General features: G+C 39.9%; 1 protein-coding gene across 2 annotated transcripts in view; it reads left to right on the top strand.

The window, feature by feature from the left end:
- TLCD4 (TLC domain containing 4) overlaps positions 1 to 18,734 on the top strand; it is a 102,849-nt gene that overhangs the window by 6,838 nt on the left and 77,277 nt on the right. For both annotated transcript variants that reach the window (XM_032303143.1, XM_032303142.1), the window contains exon 2: positions 909 to 1,108. The gene's annotated coding sequence lies outside the window, so the exon portion shown is untranslated. The remainder of the gene's footprint in view (positions 1 to 908; positions 1,109 to 18,734) is intronic.

Below are 18,734 nucleotides of genomic sequence, written 5' to 3'. Positions count from 1 at the left end.
CTTGATTCATGCCTTGTTTAAAATAAATTTACAGAGCAATTACTAGATTTTATTCTTTTATTTTATTCTTTTTATTCTTACTAATTTTATTCTCTTTATGTTCCTTTATCTCAGGTACATCTTTCCAGATATTTATAAATTCAGCTCCAGCCCTATATACATACAAACTGCCTTATCAGTTCCAACTTTAGCAAGACATTGAAATCTTATTTAAAAATACATTCCCAGGGCTGCCTGGGTGGCTTAGTCAGATGGGCGTCTACCTTGGGCTTAGGTCATGATCCTGGGGTCTTGGGATTGAGTCCTGCATCAGGCTCCTTGCTCAGCAGGAAGCCTGCCTCTCCCTCTGCCTGCTGTTCCCTCTGCTTGTGCTCTCTTTCTCCGACAAATAAATAAATAAAATCTTAAAAAAAAAAAAAATTCCCAGACTGTCATGGTATCACACCACGTCATACTGTTTATTAATGACAACCACAACAATAATGGCTCCTTTAATTTTCAGTTACCGTATTTTCAGTTTTAGACCTATAAAGTCAGAAACAATTCTGTTTCTGCACTAAACACTGTTTGTCTTTGAATCTTGTGAGTTAATTTTCTCCTCATCCGAACCCTCCATTCCCGCAAAGCCTCTGCCTGGCATGCCTATCAGGTCTGTCTTTTCCTCACTGTACACCTGCCCTTTCTACCATGTCTTTCCCAAATCCTTTTTTGCTGCCACAGAGCTCTTTGTCCTTGGTAGAAACACACTGATGATACCTCTCTCTTATCGGACTATACTCTGTTCCTGTGAATTTCAGATGCATGATAAAACATGCAGACTGCCATTCAGTAGGGCATTTATAAACTTTCTCAACCACCACTCACAGCCTCCTGTGAACTTAAGTACTATTATTATCCCCATTTTGTAGGTGAGGAAGTTGAGGCTTTACCACGCTAACTCATCACGGCTGCTGCTTCTTTAATTTGACTTCCTGTGGATATACTGTGGCCGTCTAGAGGCCTCAGGAATATGGTGATGTTACCTAGGGAGGGTACTTACTGCAGAAAACATCTTACATTAAGAAGAAGAGGATAAGAAGAACGAAATATGCAGATGTGCTACTTAAAGGTTAGTGTTATTTTTCTCTTGCAGCTATTGTGTACATAGTATATGAATACATTTCACCACAGCAGGTGAATAACTCTTGCTGTGCCCTTTACCTGGTTTCCTGTCTGCATTTCCAAGCTTGATTTAATGTCTTGTTCATCTTTCATCAACATTAGGTGCCCTATTTATTGTGAATTCCTCCTCGATGACAGGCTTACAGACAGGCTTGTTAATTTACCAATGACACTTTTTGATAGAAAGCTCAAATGACTTAGCTATTTCCCAGACTTAAGCTTCCCTTCTCCATACCAGTAATCCAGTGGGATCTTTGCTGGTTATATTTGTTTTGGAGTAAGTTAATAGACAACTTAAATGAACCTGAATAAATCTTACCACTTTGTAATACTTGATGAATATTTACCTAGGGAACTGTGGAATGCCTGCTTCTTAACTTAGAAATTTAAAAGAATCTCTGAATTTCTCTTTCTGAACAGATGCTGTACACTGAACAAACCTCTTATGGTTGGTGTCCTCCATTAATTATGCCCTTTCTTTCCTGAATCTCTAACCACTCTAACCACTGACTCTCGCCGTGTCTTTATCCTTAGCCTGTAATGCTCAAGTCTCCCCCATTAAAAAATAAAGCAGAATCAATAAAACCCTCCCTCAATCAGTGTGGCTCAGCATAACTCCTTTAAATTACCAGCCAGGCACAGCCCAACCACATGAAAATGGCACTCTAGTCTTTAACCACACCTTTATGCTTTTGCCAGAGTGTTTTTCCATTCCCAGTCTATCTTATGCAATTGGGCTATTTCTTGAAGCCTTCTGGTGAGCACAGAGCAAAGTTCTATTTCAAGTGTTGGGAGGTGGTCATCTGAGCAGGTAGCCAGGCAGCCAGTTCTTGGTGGACTCCTAACATATGGAGGTTCCTCTCAGCGTGAAGAGGAAGTGTGGCCCTTTCAACACTACAGAAATAGGTATTGACTGACACAGACCTTGCCCTAGAATGACACTGTCCTATGCATAAAGGATACCTCTATAATATACCGACCCAAAGAGTGTCTGAGTGTTTAAGAGCTTGGTTGAATTTGTGCTGACCTGACTTGTTCCTGCAAAAGGAAACAGAACCTTCCTCTGATAAAACTTGCAAATAAAGGGGATACATTCGGTTTGCTCTATCTTAGCCAATCTTCCCTGTCAGCCACCACCATATTGTTCTGTAATAACTTTCTGAAAAGACCTAACAAACTGCCCAAGAAAGGAACTTTCAGATGCCTCCTCCCCATTTTGTTGCATTTCTTCTTAATCTCTCGGTCTCCTCGTCCCTCTCATCCTTCATAAGTATTCAACCACTTCCCACCAAAGGATACTTTATCCCTGGGTTTCTTTTTCCATATCCCAATGCCTCCGCTTAATCTGAATGAGGATTTTTCCCCCTCAGTCATTTGGGACTCCAGAGGACAATGGGCTAAGTCTCATGACTGGGTGAAGGTGAATCTCCCAGTATTGTTCAGTCTTCCCACCACAGTGATCTCTGTGCCATCTAAAATATAAGCACGTGTTGCAACAGCAATTATTTTTCTCAGAGACAATCCAATCCAATCCTTTCTCCATGAAATATTCATTTTTTAAAAAGGATTTTGGCCTTATAGTATTGGAACAAATATTGCTACTTTCGCTGGCACTTTAAAGAAACAGCATCAACTTTAATTAGACTTTGATAATTCTGGGTCTCTTTTTATGGGAGTTTGGGTTGGCAGGGAGTCCTATTTTCAGTTTAATCTGCCAAACAAAAATGCCCAAAGTTTATGTTTTACTGTTGCTGCTTCATGTCCCTTTTGTCCATTCATATTTATGGATTTATTGCCCCCCTCCTTTGATATTTTAAAGAGGGGGGTTTTCCCCAAACTCCAGCTGTGCCGAGGAATTTTGGGTCCTTCATTTCCACACCCAGCTTGGATCCCTGATTGTCCGATGAACAAGCCATCTATCCAAGCAGAAGTGCAATTACTGACTATGAGACTGGAGGTAGGTAGAGGCACTGTCTCTGGAGACCCCAAGACCCCATGACTATAGGATGCAACCACCATATCCAAGAGTGGTTCCCAACTTGGGAAAACTTGACCAGCCTAATGTGCAGAGCACTCTGCTATGCCAGCTGTTCAAGTTACACATGATATATATGCTGGGAAGCTAGAACTGGGCCACCCTAGTCTCTAGAACCTGATACCCCAACTTGGTCCCTGGAGGCTGCTTCTCATCTTAGTCTACTTGCAAGTGGAGCTAGTCATAACTAGTTACCATCTTATCTCTTTTTTCCTAAAAACTCAGTGTTCTTAAAAGAGAGTAGTCAAGGGGCGCCTGGGTGGCTCACTGGGTTAAGCCTCTGCCTTTGGCTCAGGTCATGATCTCAGGGTACTGGGATGGAGGCCTGCATTGGGCTCTCTGCTCAGCAGGGAGCCTGCTTCCTCCTCTCTCTGTGCCTGACTCTCTGCCTTACTTGTGTTTTCTCTCTCTGTGTCAAATAAAGAAATAAAATCTTTAAAAAAAAATTACAAAAAAAAGAGAGACTAGTCCATGTTTGCTCTTCCATTTTTCTTTGTTCATTTTCATTTCTTAATTTGCTGCATTCTAGCTTCTCCTGTAGTTATTCACCAGTAACCTCTAGATTTTCAAGTCCAAAGAGCATTTCCTTTCCTAGCCTCTCTTGTCTTCTCTCAGGCAAGTGAAATTTTTTTCTCCCAATGACTTTCATTACTTCCATTTTCTTCTGGTTGTCCTCACATCACTATTATTCTGTCTTGATATTCTTCTTAGTTTTTCTTTCTCTTTCTACTTCCCTTAAAAAAATAAACTTATGAAATATTTTTAGAAAATGCTAGAAATATGGGGTGCCTGGGTGGCTCAGTGGGTTAAAGCCTCTGCCTTTGGCTTGGGCCATGATCCCAGGGTCCTGGGATCGAGCCCCACATCAGACTCTCTACTCAGTGGGGAGCTTGCTTCCTCCTCTCTCTCTGCCTACTTGTGATCTCTATCTGTCAAATAAATAAATAAATCTTTAAAAAAAAAAGTTCTAGAAATAATAAAGTGGAAACTTAAGTAACCACCAGCTAGATTTTCCCTTTCTTGTATTCTTTTTTCATGCTGTCATTCTCTTTACCTCTAAGAAACAAAATCCTTATTTGCCCCATTTTGGTCTTTCTATCTCTGAGGGTTCTTAACCTGGGGAATCTTTTCTTCTTCTCATGGCAGATAAATGGCTGCCACCATAACATCTGTTCTCCTCCCTCTGGTGCATGTTTGCTCAGCCGGAGACTCCTTGCCCTCCTTTACAGCTAGGTATGATTTTGTGGGGACATTCTTGCCGATGCACTGTAACTAGAAGCAGTGAGTACAGCTTTGGCCTTACCTTTGCAAAAAAGACAACTTGTCTTGCTCTGCTTGCCATCTCCTTTATGGATGTGTCTGTGACCATCTGTAACCATGGAGATGAGGAAGACATCCTAGGAGAGGGTGGGACAATAAGACAGAAGGAATCTGGGTCCTGAATGACCTCATCAAACAGAGTACCCTGTCAGTCTTGGCCCAACTATTACGTGAGAGGGAAAAATGCTTTTGTCTTCTTTATTTTCATTTCTTTACTTCCACTTCCACTGCTTTCTGGGATCTCAATTACAGCGAGTTAGCCTTTACTCTAATACAAAAATTGATACCTGGAAATGGTGGACTTCTAACAAAGTCTTAAAACGGATAGCATTACTTTAGTGGTCAGACCATTGCCAACAAGGAACGGGCTCTTGCAGGCTGGGAAACTAGTCATTCTTGTAGTGCCATTGCAAGATGTTTGGTAACAATCTCACCTCAATTTGGAAGACTGATCGTGTTTCTTATGTCACTGAATTTTACGGGAAGCATTTGGAAAGAAGCAGAGTATGAATGTAATTGTTGCTCATTGGCTAGTTTAGGAAGGTTTTTCAAGAAAGAAATGAGCTCACATAAGAAATGATGGGTTTACAAGGAAAGATGGAAGAAAATAGAGTGTATAGAAAATTGGGGCCTCACAGGGTTAGAAAATCCAATTATTTCTATGGTCCAAATAGGAGAAGACTGTTTTTGAGACACTTAAATCCCATCCATTAAGATTCCTCAGCCGAAGAGATCTAGCCTTGCAGCAAAGGTCAGATTAGCTGTGTTACCCTAACTTAGTTTTTAAAGATTACCTGAAAGTAGCCACCATTAAAACAATGAGAAGAGAAAGGAGTAAAGCATAGATATTATAAGAAAGTTTAAGAGCTTGGTGCAGAAAAGAACTTTGGGTATAGTTTCTGTCACATGTAACAGACTGGAGATGAATAGCATAGAAGCCTACAAAGATTTTGAGGAAATTGTACTGCTAAAGAAACCAGAAATCTGACCTGCAAACTGCAAAAGCCAATCAATGTGTCCTCGGGCCATTTCCAGGAAAGCATACTCTCCCAATTTTCACTTAAATTTTGAACCTGGAAGATAATGGACAAGGAGGAATCTCCCGGAGTGTGTAAACCCAGGGGTACTGTGGGTGTACCCAAAGACATCCAGATAGGTTAATCAGGAAATTTCTTCCACGGCCAAGGCAGGAATTTCTTCCTAGAAAGAAAACTAGGAAGGACTGCTGGTTGTTGCCCGTTTTCCTTTCTGACCTTTTAGAAATGGAAGTTTTTATTGTGGTTAATTGTATTCCTGCTCTACCATTGCATATTGGGTTGAGTGTGGGCATCAAGTAACTTCTTTTTAGTTTATAATAATTGGACGATATGTAGCCACATCTAGACATAACAGAGAAGGCTGTACTTTCCCCAGTGATACTGGCTTTGAGTTGGCTACAGAAACTGGATAGGCCCATGGATGGTCTCTTAGAGAGAGAGGTTGAGATACATGGGAAGAAGAGAGCACGCAAACAGGTGGGTAGTCTGAAAACAAAACAAACAAAACAGTTGGGTGGTCTGAAGGATTGAGTGACTCTTTTTGTTTATCTTTGCCTTAATTAATGCAGTCTTCCTGAAGGTTCTGATTTATTTATTCAGAAACTTACCCACCTGCATGTTGACAGCTCTCAAATTTGTACGTCCAACCAGGATTCTCTTTTATGTTCTAGACTTATGTTATCCCTTAACAATTAACCTTTAACCCTTGAACAATATGTATGGGTCCACTTATATGTGGATTTTTTTTTTTTTTACAATACAGTACTGTAAACATAGTTTCTCTTCCTTACAATTTTCTTAACATTTTTTCTCCTCTAGCTTACTTTATTATAAGATTACAGTATATAATGCATATAATGTACAAAATATGTGCTAATCAACTGTTTATGGGTAAGGCTTCCAGTCAACAATAGGCTATTAGTAGTTTGGTTTTTGGGGAATCAGAATTTATATGCAGATTTTTGACTGCATAGGGGTTGGTGTCCCTAACCCCCATGCCGTTCAAGGGTCAGCTGTTTTGGATACCTCTGCATGGACTGACCATAGGAGAAATCTTAATCATAACATGTCTGAGACTGAAGTTCTTTTTACTTCAACAAGTACCTACTCTATGCAATTAATAGTCACAAACTGGGCCCACCTGCACCATACCTGCCCTCTTGCACTGTGACTTTTCTGTTCTTCCCATCAAGGAGTGGACTCTGGATCTCCATCTCCTATTATCTGGGTTTGCTTTGTGACTTGCTTTGATCAGTAAAATGCAGCAGAAGTGATGATGTGGGAATTGTGAGCCCAGAGCTAAAAAAGCCTTTGCTATCACTGTCTTGGAAAGCTTCTGTCATCATGGGAAGAAACATGAGCTAGCCTCTTCGAGGATAAGAGGCTATGTGGAGAAAGGTGCCCGGCTGGCATCCCGCATCAACTACCAGCATGACTGGCAATGTAACTTACAAGGCCCAGTAGCCCCCCTGTTTCATAATTATTCATAATCTCAGGAGATAATCTTAAGGAGACAAGAATAGCAGAACAATAAACCACAAAGATTGCATGCCCGTGAAGCTGGCCTTCACCCTGGAGAAACCATCCTGGACCATTGAGCTCTTGCCAAGCTGCCACAGCTGACTGTCACCAGATGAGTGAGCCCAGGCAAAACCAGCAAGTTTCTCAACCAAGTCCAGCCAAAGTGTTGACCCACAGCATTGTTAGCTAGTAAATGATTATTGTTTTAAGCCATGAAGTTTTGTGGTAGTTTGTTTTAGGTAGCAATGACTTAGACAGCCTTATTTAATGATACCATATCTGGGGTGATTAAAGTCCAAATCATTCAACCTCCCCCATACTTTTCATGTCATCCTGTGAGGCCCGAGGAGTTCTCTTTTACCTCCCTGTGTATTCTCTTCTTGCTTAGGAGCACAGGTTGTGGAGTCAGAGTGTCTAGGTATAAATCCTAGGTTCTCCCATTGCTAATTATGTGACCTTGGATATATTATTTTACCTCTTTGTGCCTCTGCTTCCATCTCCATAAAACAGAGCTAACCTTATCTTTCATGTTAGGGTCTGTGCAGGTTAAATGAGGTCATACAGGGGGCGCCTGGGTGGCTCAGTGGGTTAAGCCGCTGCCTTCGGCTCAGGTCATGATCTCAGGGTCCTGGGATCGAGTCCCGCTATCTTTCTCTCTCTGCCTGCCTCTCCGTCTACTTGTGATCTCTCTCTGTCAAATAAATAAATAAAATCTTTAAAAAAAAATAAAATAAATGAGGTCATACATAAACAGGGACAAGCACAGTGACCACGCTCTAGAAGTATCCGTGATTATGACAGCCTTGAACGCAGCTACACTGTCCGTGAGATTCAGGATAAGACATGCAGGAGCGTTGCAGAAGACTTCGGGGCTTGGACAGGAGCAGCACTCACAGAAGGAAGCAGGTGTGGTCCCAGAGGAACTGGAAAGTAGTATGAGCTCAGAAACTCTAGTTTAGCAGTCAGACATTCCTCCCTTCTGTCCCAGCTCTGCCATTTTCTTTTGTAAGTTATTTACTCCCTTTAGGTCTTCCTTTTGTCAACCATAGAGTGGAGATAATAAAAGTAAACCTCTGAGAACATCATTATGAGGCCAGCCTGAGTCCTGAATGATTAAGTCCAGTAGGTCTGGCTTATAGAGGAAGCCCCATGAGCCTGGCATATAGAATATGCCCCTTACATGATATCTGAAATGTGAGTATTGGTCAAAAAGGAAAGCCAAGATTTCTCTGCAAGGATAATTATCAGATATAAAGTACACTGTATGCAAGACAGCTAACAGGACATGAGGTAAGAGATCAGATGCCAAGGAGAGGGTAAATAGATGAAGTCTGGAAACCAAGGCAGAAGTGAAACCCTTCGGGACTTCAGTTCCCGCATCAAGAAGTGTGGACAATGTAATGTCTATTTCCTAAACTTCTCTGCAGGCTATATCAGCAGAGCAAAAAATGCTTTAGGAGCAGATTTGGGATTCAAGGGAATAATTCAAACAAATGTCAGCTTATGTGCCACCAATTAGCCTTTGAGGGTCCCCTTCATTTTTAGGTTGGTTTTTTTCTTACCTCATCAGTCAAGGATCCAGTTACTTATTGAGTACCTTGGAATGCAATGGTGAGTGGCAGACAAGTTTCCTGTCCTCACAGACCTTTAAGCTAACAGGAGATTCAGACAAACCAATAACTTCAGCACTTTGTGAGAATTTAGGGATCAAGGAAATCTTCCTGGAGGAAGTTAGACTTAATGTGAAACTTGAAATTTAGATGAGTAGGAATTAACTAATCAGGGGAGTGGGGGAAGAGAGGAAGATTCCAGGCCAAAGAACAGCATATATAAATGCATGGAAGGAAGAGAGAACCAGGAACCTGGGGGAATTTAAAGCAGTTTAGTAGTGCTGAAAATTGAGTCTGAATCCAGAAATGGCTAGAGAGGAGATAATGGTGTGAAATTTATTTACTTTGTTAAGGAATTTGGACTTTATCCTAAGGTTAATGGGAAGACAAACAGGTGTTTATACGGAGGAGTAGCATTCTGAAAGAGAACTCTATAATGTAGAGAACAGAAGGGGCAGGACAGAAAGTCCACCACCTGATTTTTTAAGTTTTGTTGGAACACAACCAAACCCATTCATTTACATATTTTCTATAGCTGCTTCCAAGCCTTCAGTGCAGAATGGAGTAACTGCCTATCCAGCCCTTTTTTTTTTTTTTTTAAGATTTTATTTATTTATTTGACAGAGAGAGATCACAAGTAGGCAGAGAGGCAGGCAGAGAGAGAGAGGGAAGCAGGCTCCCTGCTGAGCAGAGAGCCCGATGCGGGCCTCGATCCCAGGACCCTGAGATCATGACCTGAGCCGAAGGCAGCAGCTTAACCCACTGAGCCACCCAGGCGCCCGCCTATCCAGCCCTTTAAGAAGATGTCTGCTGGGGCTCCTGGGTGGCTCAGTCAGTTAAGTTTCGCACTCTTGATTTTGGCTCAGGTCATAATCTTGGGGTCCTGGGATCAAGCCCCAAGTTGGGCTCTGCTCTGAGCATGGAACCAGCTTGACATTTTTCTCTCTCTTCCTCTCCCCCTGCTACCCTAGTTGTTCTATTTAAATAAATAAATAAAATTTTTTAAAAAAGAGAGAGAAAGAAAATGTTTGCTGATCCCAAGGAGACTGTTGCAGTAACTGGGTAAGACAGTGGTGGCCACCTTTGAGGAAGGCAATAGGTACATTGGAAAAGCAGTTGGTGCCAAATCATCAATGACACTGAAGAAATCATGACCCAGGTATCAGCTGAGAGAATCTGTTTTGCTTTTTAACTAGTTAAGGTTGGTTCAGGCCCCTATTACACAACTTTTAAATAAAGCACAGTACCTGCTCATATGTTCTGCCGATTTCCCAGACATCTGTGATTTTAGCATTACCTTGGGCCCTGCTCCTACTGTTGGGTTCAGTGATGGGCTGTGTTTGTTCTGGGTGTGCTGTCTCCATTCTACTTCTTCTGTCTTCTAGCAGTGGCACTTGGCTTCATGATTTCTTCACTCACCTCTCCCCCACAACCTACTTACATTGTGTATGTGTTTGTGGGTAGGTGTGAAGGCTTGGGGATTATGGAAGGCTTACTAAAGATTTGGAAGACATGAAGGGAGTCAAAGAAATGCAAATAAGATAGAGCATTATACATTTTAAAAAGTATTTTAGGTATTCAGTGAAGCTCCTCTGTCTTCCATCTCTTTTCTCTTTCTCTTCTCTTCTCTTCCCATTTCTTCCATACCCCCAGGTGAATTTCTGAAGTAGAACATTTTGTCTTTTATAATCTCATTCTTCAATCATACCCTGTATTCATAATGACTCATTGAGGTGTTTTCCTCTGAAAAGAATTCTAGCACCAGCTCTTGAGAAAATTGGTTTAACTTCACTGTAGGAGCAGGATGTCTTTAAAGCAGAGTCGTGAGAATAGGTTTGGATCAAACAGGTATTATCTGACATGTCCAGCTGGAGTAGCCAGAAAAGGAAGTAATCCAAGGTGGGGGAGAAGGGCAGATGACCAAGTAGGGAAACCAAGATCATTTCTACAAAAGTAGTGTAAATATCAGACATTGGGAGGGTGAGGTTGTAAATAAGAGAGGAGGCCAGGCAACAAGGATAAGGAAATCAACCAAAATATTGTAGACTGATGGTTCCTTGTGAAAAGAGATTGCATCTTAACTATTTTTAGATATGGACCACTTAATACAGTGTTAGACACACACGGTAGGGATATAAGAAGTGTTTGATAAACTGAACCCTTAACCTCATGCCATTCCTGAAATCTGTTTTTTGTGTGTGTGTGTGTTCTTGGGACTTTGCTGTCTAAATCAGTCTACTGTGTCTGAACAGATCAATCTACTGTGTCTGAACAAATCAAACAACTGAGGTAGAAGAGTATTTAACATGTTCTTCCTTCAAGAAGATCTAAACTGTATCTCAGTGTATTTGCATCAAAACAAAACTAGCAATAAACTACTCTTAATATGACCACCATCATTTATTGAATGCCTGTGAGACCGGAGCACCTTAGCAGGTGCTTACCTACCTTCTTTCATTTAAGCCTTGTGGTGACCCTATTATTATATCATTTGACAGATGAGGAGACTCTGGCTCAAAGAGGTTCTCTTTCCTGAGGTTATGATAAGTGGCAGGTTGCTGGAGTTCAAAACTCTTGATCTCAATAATATTAGTCTTCGCTGTCTCAAACTGTTTGCCTTGCCTCCAGTTTCTAAACCTTTGATCTTTTTCCCTTGCTTGTCATAGGGAACTTGATCTTGTTCCCTTGCTTGTCATAGTTTTATATCCTCCTGAGCGGAATCTGCCAATAGTTAATATGGTGTAATTTCTTTCTCACAGTCCCTGTCTACTTTAGTGGCTTTATCTTCTTTTTTTTTTTTTTTTAAGATTTTATTTATTTATTTGAGGGAAAGCATGAGCGAGAGAGCACAAGCAGGGGGAGCAGCAGAGGGAGAGGGAGAAGCAGACTCCCCACTGAGCAGGGAACCCAATGTAGAACTCAACCTCAGGACCTTGAGATTAAGGCAGCCGCTTCACTGACTAAACCTCCCAGGTGCCCCCAGGGGCTTTAACTCTGATTGCTCTTTCCAGAAATGCATACTGAGTTCCAAACATCTCTGATTCCTGGAGCCATGCTAACCTCCTCCATGCTTCCAGGGTGTTGTATGTTCTCCCTCTTTCTGGAGTATTCTTCCTTCCCATTTGCCTGGCTTTTAAAACCAGGGATGCTATTTCTAATCCGTTTCTCCGGGAGATCTCCTCATCTCTTTAGGTTTTGATTCTTCAGTTAGTAAATTGAGGTGATTTCCTGCACTTGGGAAAGAGGTTATCTGGCAATAATTATGGCTTTGCCACTCATTGGTTATATCATCTTAAGAAAGTTTACTTGAGGGGCACCTGGGTGGATCAGTTAGTTAAAGCCTTTGCCTTCAACTCAGGTCATGATCCCCGGGTCCTGGGATCGAGCCCCGCATCAGGCTCTCTGCTCAGTGGGGAGCCTGCTTCTCCCTCTCTCTCTGCCTACATGTGATCTCTGTCTGTCAAATAAATAAATAAAATTTTTAGAAAAAAAAAAGGTTACTTGATTTCTCTAAGCCTCGGGATTTTTTTCTTTATAAAATAGTGATAGTTATTTTAAATAGTACCTGACACGTAGTAAGTACTCAGTTAGAGTGAGCTATTATTTTATGGCTCTTATGTGAGTTAAATAAGGTTAACATATGTGATGATCTAGCATGATACTTGTTAGCACACTGTGCTTAGTGATTTCCTACTCTTCCTTCAAGATTAAGCTTATATTCACCTTGATAATGCTTTTCTATAAGCATTCTATACATTCCATGTATAAGCATTCTATACATTCCATGGTTAGCCATGTTGTCAATTGTGCTCAACTACTTTTATTTTCACTGATTGTATCCCATATAATTACTGACCTAGGTTCTCATCTCCTTGGCTAGCCTGGACTCGCTGATGACAGGGACCCTTTTATTGTCCACCCAAACCTAGCATGAATAGGTATTTTATGCATGTTGGTTGATTGACTGAATGAATACATTCATTAGGAAACAAGAAAGGGTCAAGAAACTTCTAGTTAGGGGTAGCACTACTCCTGGTACTAGTACTACTATGTCATGTTTATCGAGTATGATAAAAGTCAGCATTGTGTGCTTGGTTGCTCCTTAACTCACTTAATTCTCACAAGAGCGGTATTAGGCAAGCATTCAAATCCCATGAAGATTTTTTTTTTTAATTATGAAATCTTGTTTTACAGGAAAAGTAACAGAGGCTCAGGGAAGTTAAGTAATATACTCAAAGTCACACGGCTAGCAAGAGGTATAGAAAAAATCCTTATGTCTCAGTAGAACACTCTGCATTGCCTAAATGGTGTTTTTGAGGTCCTCTGACTCTTTTCATTGTCTTTGAGCTATTGCACATCCTTCTGGATTCTCTTGTGGTAGCCTTTCGTCATGTCTGAGCCATTTTACAACCCTCTATGAATATGTTTCTTTCAGATTCTCTTCTGAACAGGTTATGACATTTGCCTGGTTACCTCACTGAATGAGTTAAGTAAAATCTTCAACTTTTTTTTCTTTTCAATCTGTATCAAACTCATAGTTGTGTTAGCTTTTCCTGAGAATTAACTTTTATCAGACACATAATTGGAATGCAGCTTCTAGTCTGACTGACTTCAAGGCCCATTTCTGCAACTCCAAGGTCTCCAGCTTCATTGCGTTCTCTCCTGGTGAACTTGCTTTCAGATTGCAGCATTCTTAGTTCTCCTTCCCGAAACTCTGATTCGGGAGGGTTTTTGTTTTTGTTCTTTCTTTTTTTTTCCTTTTTTTTTTTGTTTTTGTTTTTTTTAACGAGACTCCAGTTATTCTGTTCCAGGTGGTCTGAAAAACACTGCTTTGAACAACTTTTTTAGTAGAAGAAAAAACACTTGTGCAAAGCAAGTTATAAACTAAGTTTCAAAGAAGGAGAGAAGAGGAAGAGAGAAATTGTCTGGAGGAATCTGTAAGTTTTGTGAAGAAAGCGTGTCTTAAGACTAGGAATACTTTTGGGGTGCCTGGGTGGCTCAGTGGGTTAAGCCTCTGCCTTCAGCTCCGGTCATGATCTCAGGGTCCTGGGATTGAGCCCCACATGGGGCTCTCTGCTCAGCGGGGAGCCTGCTCCCCGCCCCCCTGCCCCGCCACTCCCTGCCTGCTGCTCTACCTACTTGTGATCTCTATTAAAAAAACAAAAACAAAAACAAAAACAAAAAACAAACCTAAAAACAATAACAACAAGGAATACTTTTGACAGGGAAAGAGAGGAGGGAAAGACATTCTATGTTTTAGAAGGAGCATGGGCAAAAGCGAGGAGTCAGGAAAATCCACAGCATTTTTGGGAGATGGCTAGTGACTGGATTTAGCTGGACTGGGCAAAGAACGTGAGAGGGAGAATATGAACCATGAGGCTGGAAAGGTAGGTTTGAGCTACCATTTATTTAATAGACAATAAAGAATAATAGAAAGCTTTGACCAAAAATGAAGGAATAAGAAAATAATCAACTGCAAGTTAGAAGAATCCTGAAGAAGCATGAGGTTGGAGAGATAGAGGCAATCTCTGAATGCCAAGGAAAGGAAAGATGTGAGATCACAAGGATTTGAAATCTCTTCCCTAACTAATGAATATTTATTTAGGGTCTGTTTTGTGTGAAACATGTGGTACTAAGCACTGGGAGAAGATGGGAAGAGAAGTTATTATCCTGGTATGCAAAGGCTCAAAGATAGAAGTTGCCAGAGAGACATCAGAGATTATCTGGGAAGCTGGGAAGATATATAGGCCTAAACTTGGGGAGTAAAAAGGAAGGGTAGAGAAGGTAAATATATGGAAGATCTTCAGCAAGTAGAATTGACAGAATTTGGTGTCTACATGGGTACAAAGGACTAAGCATGTGGGGACAATCTAGGAAAATGGAGGTTTCTTGGTTTTGGTGATCAGAGACATGATGACTCTGAGAAAAGTGAGAAAAAAGAGTAGGGGAGGAGGGGTGATGATGAATTCTATTTTATTGCATTTGATGAACCTGGAACACATGGTAGGATATTGGTAATAAAAATCTGGAGCTCAAGAAAGAAAGTGTTAGACAGGTATTGTGTAAGTTGAGTTGATAGTAGATGCATGTTAGTGTTTGGGAGAATGGGGAGGACAGAGGTAAGTCAAAGCTGAGAGGGCGTCCAAATTGGATGAGGTCATTGCCTGGAGTGGGTGGAAGTGAATTGAGCAAAGTTAGTTGCAGACTTTAGAGCTCAGAACTAAGCAGAAAAGCCCATGTATTATTGGGTGCAAAGAATCATCAAAACTTAGAGATAAGAAGTCAAGGGCTAGGAGAATGCAAGTGCTTATTGAGAAATGAGAGCAAAGCAGGGGGATCCAGTTGAAGAATGTGTTTCCCAGGACTTATTTTAGGGATAGTGCTGCATTTGTTTGGAAGAGCTACTTTAGGCAAGCAAGAACTCCAAGGAGTTTAAGCAACAAAAGATGCTCCTTAAAGTCCCAGATAGGGAAGAAGAGAGAGTAGAACACAGAGCTGCGGGAGGCCAACATACTCCCCAGGAACTCCTTAATTTTAGGTAGATTCGAGGGGAAAAATCACAAACTTCTTGGGAGATAACTTTCTATGGAAACTAGTGGAAGGGCTGAGTTCTGGGTTCAGGATGATGAAGTGATGACAGGGATGTCAGTGAATTAATGCTTTGTATTTTTATATTGATTTCCAAATTCAAAGAATGATTAGTTTTTCTTGTTGTAATGTCATTACACACTGAAGAAGGGTAGATCTACAAAACAAAACCCACATCTATATTGTTTAGGAGACAAGTGGTTTTGATCTTTAGCTCTATTTGTTTGTCCCCTCCACCTTCCTAATCAATATAACAAATGTTGAATATAAACAGCTGGTATTTTTAACTGTTGGTTGTAGCTACTTATTTCTCAAGGATTTCTTGTGTAACTAGTGACCAGAATTCATGCAGTTGTTCATGCAGTATCCCGTGATGCTCTTTTTTTTTTTTATAAATTTAAAAAAATTTTTATTTGACAGAGACACAGCGAGAGAGGGAATATAAGCAGGGGGAGTGGGAGAGGGAGAAGCAGGTTTCCCACCCAGGATCATGATCAGAGCCAAAGGTAGCCGCTTAATGACTGAGCCACCCAGGTGCCCTAATTACCACCCCCTGCAATGCTCTTATAATGGGCGTTCCTTGTTGAAAGAATTGATAATTTTGATCAAGACAGAGTGAATTGAAATTGAATTCCTCTCACCTCTACACTCATACCTCAGGGGACTACTTTCCCTTTCTGTACCAGTAGAATACTGAGTGCATAAAAAACTGCCAAAAGCCAAATCCTGATAGTTTTTAAACTGGTACAGGTACGGGGCATCCTTTGCAAACCGGAGGTCGGTTTCCTCTGTAGGAGCTCTAAAAGGAAAGGCAAAGCAGTTCTTTAAATCACTTGATTGCCTTTTATTACCTGTGGGGAATTGCTCAGGATAAAAATGAGGGGAAGTATATCATTCTTTTGCTCTTTCCCTGTGTAGATATAGATTATCAGTTATGACTCTCCCTGAGCTGTAGAGCTTTGAATTCCGAAAGGAGTTCCTTGGCAAGCTGAGGAAAGGGGGAAGATATGTGAGGGAGAATACATGCAGAGCACATGACCTTGGCAGGGTGCCGCGTTAGATGCAAAGAAACACAAGATAGACACTCTGTCCCCAGGCCACTGAAATTCCAGATATCTTTAGTGATTGAAGTCCTAGAACACAGTTGTGAGACTCTTAGATGAGCTCTGGACTCTAATGGACCATAATATTGCCTTTTCCTTTGGTGCTGGGCTTTGATAATGAGGTACTTGTCTAGAACCCTGCTGGACTTGGGATGAAGACATGGTCTGATTTTTTTCTAAATTCAGAAAATATTTAGTATTTTCTTCCTGATGATTGTAATGGAGGTAAATTAGAAGTTGCAGGAACAAGCCTGGAGCAAAAGAGACTAGATGGTGCTGGTTGCTCCGATATAGATGGGGAATGTGTTTGTGGGGCAGGAATAGAGTTAGAGGGGACTGGTTTGTTGGAGGGTCCTGTAGCCTCACGGAGAGATTGAGAGCCACTGCAGGTAGTATTCTGTCTGCAGACTGGTTATTGCCAAAGGTACAAATTCTGAAGACGTCAGCTTAGATCTAAATATTTAGGGAGTAAAGCAAGTTTCCTATTTACGTCAACAGAAATAATTTTTATGCTAAAAAATTTGGACATTTTCTTTCAATTTGGTGTATATAGTATTTTTGTAAAATGCTTGATTTATGTTTTTGAGGGGAGAATTCAGTGATTAAGTTAAATATTCTGATCATCTTTTCGTTATTGATATTGTAGTTTCTAATATGTTATAGTAATTGGTACTAATGGTAAACATTTTCCTTACCCCACAATCCATTTCTTCCTACTTTTTGGTTCTTAAACATTATGTTAGCATTTGGGGAAATGCCACATGTTGTTGTGAAACATATTTGACAAAATTTGAAGATATTTAATTGTAACAGTCTTTCAAAACTGTTTTTTATGTTGTCTTTTCTACCAATGAGAATTTTAAAATCTGGGACTAGAACCATTCCTTTCCTTGTGGAAAATACAATTCCACAAGATGATTTCTTTTTAATTAAAACTTCTTTTAAAAAAAAATTCACAGTATATTGTAAAGTATATTAAAAGTATTTTGAAAAGAGATGGCAATTTTTAAAAACTTCCTTCCTGGAGGGCAAAAATGTGTTGTTTTTACCAAAAGGAAAAGAACACAGACCTCAAGATTAAGTGGAAGATCTGAATGCAGATATACATTTTCTTGATGCTTTTAACTTTGTATATAGTGTGTCTAAAAACAGGAACTTAATGATGAACATGATTTAGATGTATGGGAGTGGATTCATTAGAATAATACTATATTGTATGAAAAATCATCATAATGACATTAAGAAATCAATTTGATTGGGACATGTAAGGGGGATAATATATATTAAAAATAGTCTCACAAAAATTTCTCTTGTTTTTCTCTTTTTAGTAATTTTTAGGATAAATCATATGAGTAGTACATGTGAACATATGTGACCAATGAAGTAGTAAATTTACATCACTACAGAAATTTGATTTGGAATTGAATATGTTTGTCAGAGGATGGATGGGGTAGGAGATGTTTATACTAAGGAATATTTCTAAGTTCTAAAATTATATTTTGCTATAAGGCCCGAGGGAACAGCTTATGAATTATTCAACTATTGACTCTATTTTTTAAAAAACATACTTGTTCATAGGAATAGGTTAGGGAATATATTCTGATTTTCATCATGATACATGGGTTTTTCATGTTTCAAAACATCAAGTATAAATTTTATTTTGATAAGCGATAATACACTACTGTTACCCGGTTAAGGTCTATCTGCCTTGTTAATGAAGTGTTTGGGATCTAGAATTTAAAAAAAAAAAAAGACACAGCTTCATAAATTTCCTACTTTCCCCCAAAGCGATGGTGGGTAGTGCCAGTGTGAAGAGAATGTAGTGAGAAGTAAATGCTCCAAAGTCAGAGTAGTGGGAAAATAGAATAACAATCTATCTCTGGGATGAGGTTGGTTAATTTCAATTTACATATCTTATATGAATGAGGGCCATTTATAATGTGTACAGGTCATTTTATATTTCTTTTGCTGTTACTTGTCTATTAATGCCCTTTGTTTTTCTCTTGACTAGTCTTTTTCTCCTCAATTTCTAGAAACTTGTTATTTATTAAGATTAGCCCTTTACCTGTGATTTGAACACCAGATCTTCTTTTTCCCGATTTGTAATTTTCAACTTTGTATATGTTATTCTTGTTATTTTTTGACTTCATAATGGTTTTTTATTCTTAGTTAGATTTATTAATATTTTGTACCTTCCAGATTTTGAATCATAGTTAGAAAGACCTTCCGGTTCCAAAGTAAGAAGAGAATTCAGCCATATTTTCTTATAGTACATTTGAGTGTTCATACTTTAAATATTTGACCCATTTGGAATTTATCTCATGCAATATGAGATATAGATTTAACTTAATTTTTTCCA

Source organism: Mustela erminea, chromosome 10 (genome assembly GCF_009829155.1).
Source record: "Mustela erminea isolate mMusErm1 chromosome 10, mMusErm1.Pri, whole genome shotgun sequence".
Taxonomy (NCBI): Eukaryota; Metazoa; Chordata; class Mammalia; order Carnivora; family Mustelidae; genus Mustela; species Mustela erminea.
Note: the sequence above shows the minus strand (reverse complement) of the source record. Positions and strands in the feature narration are given on the sequence as shown.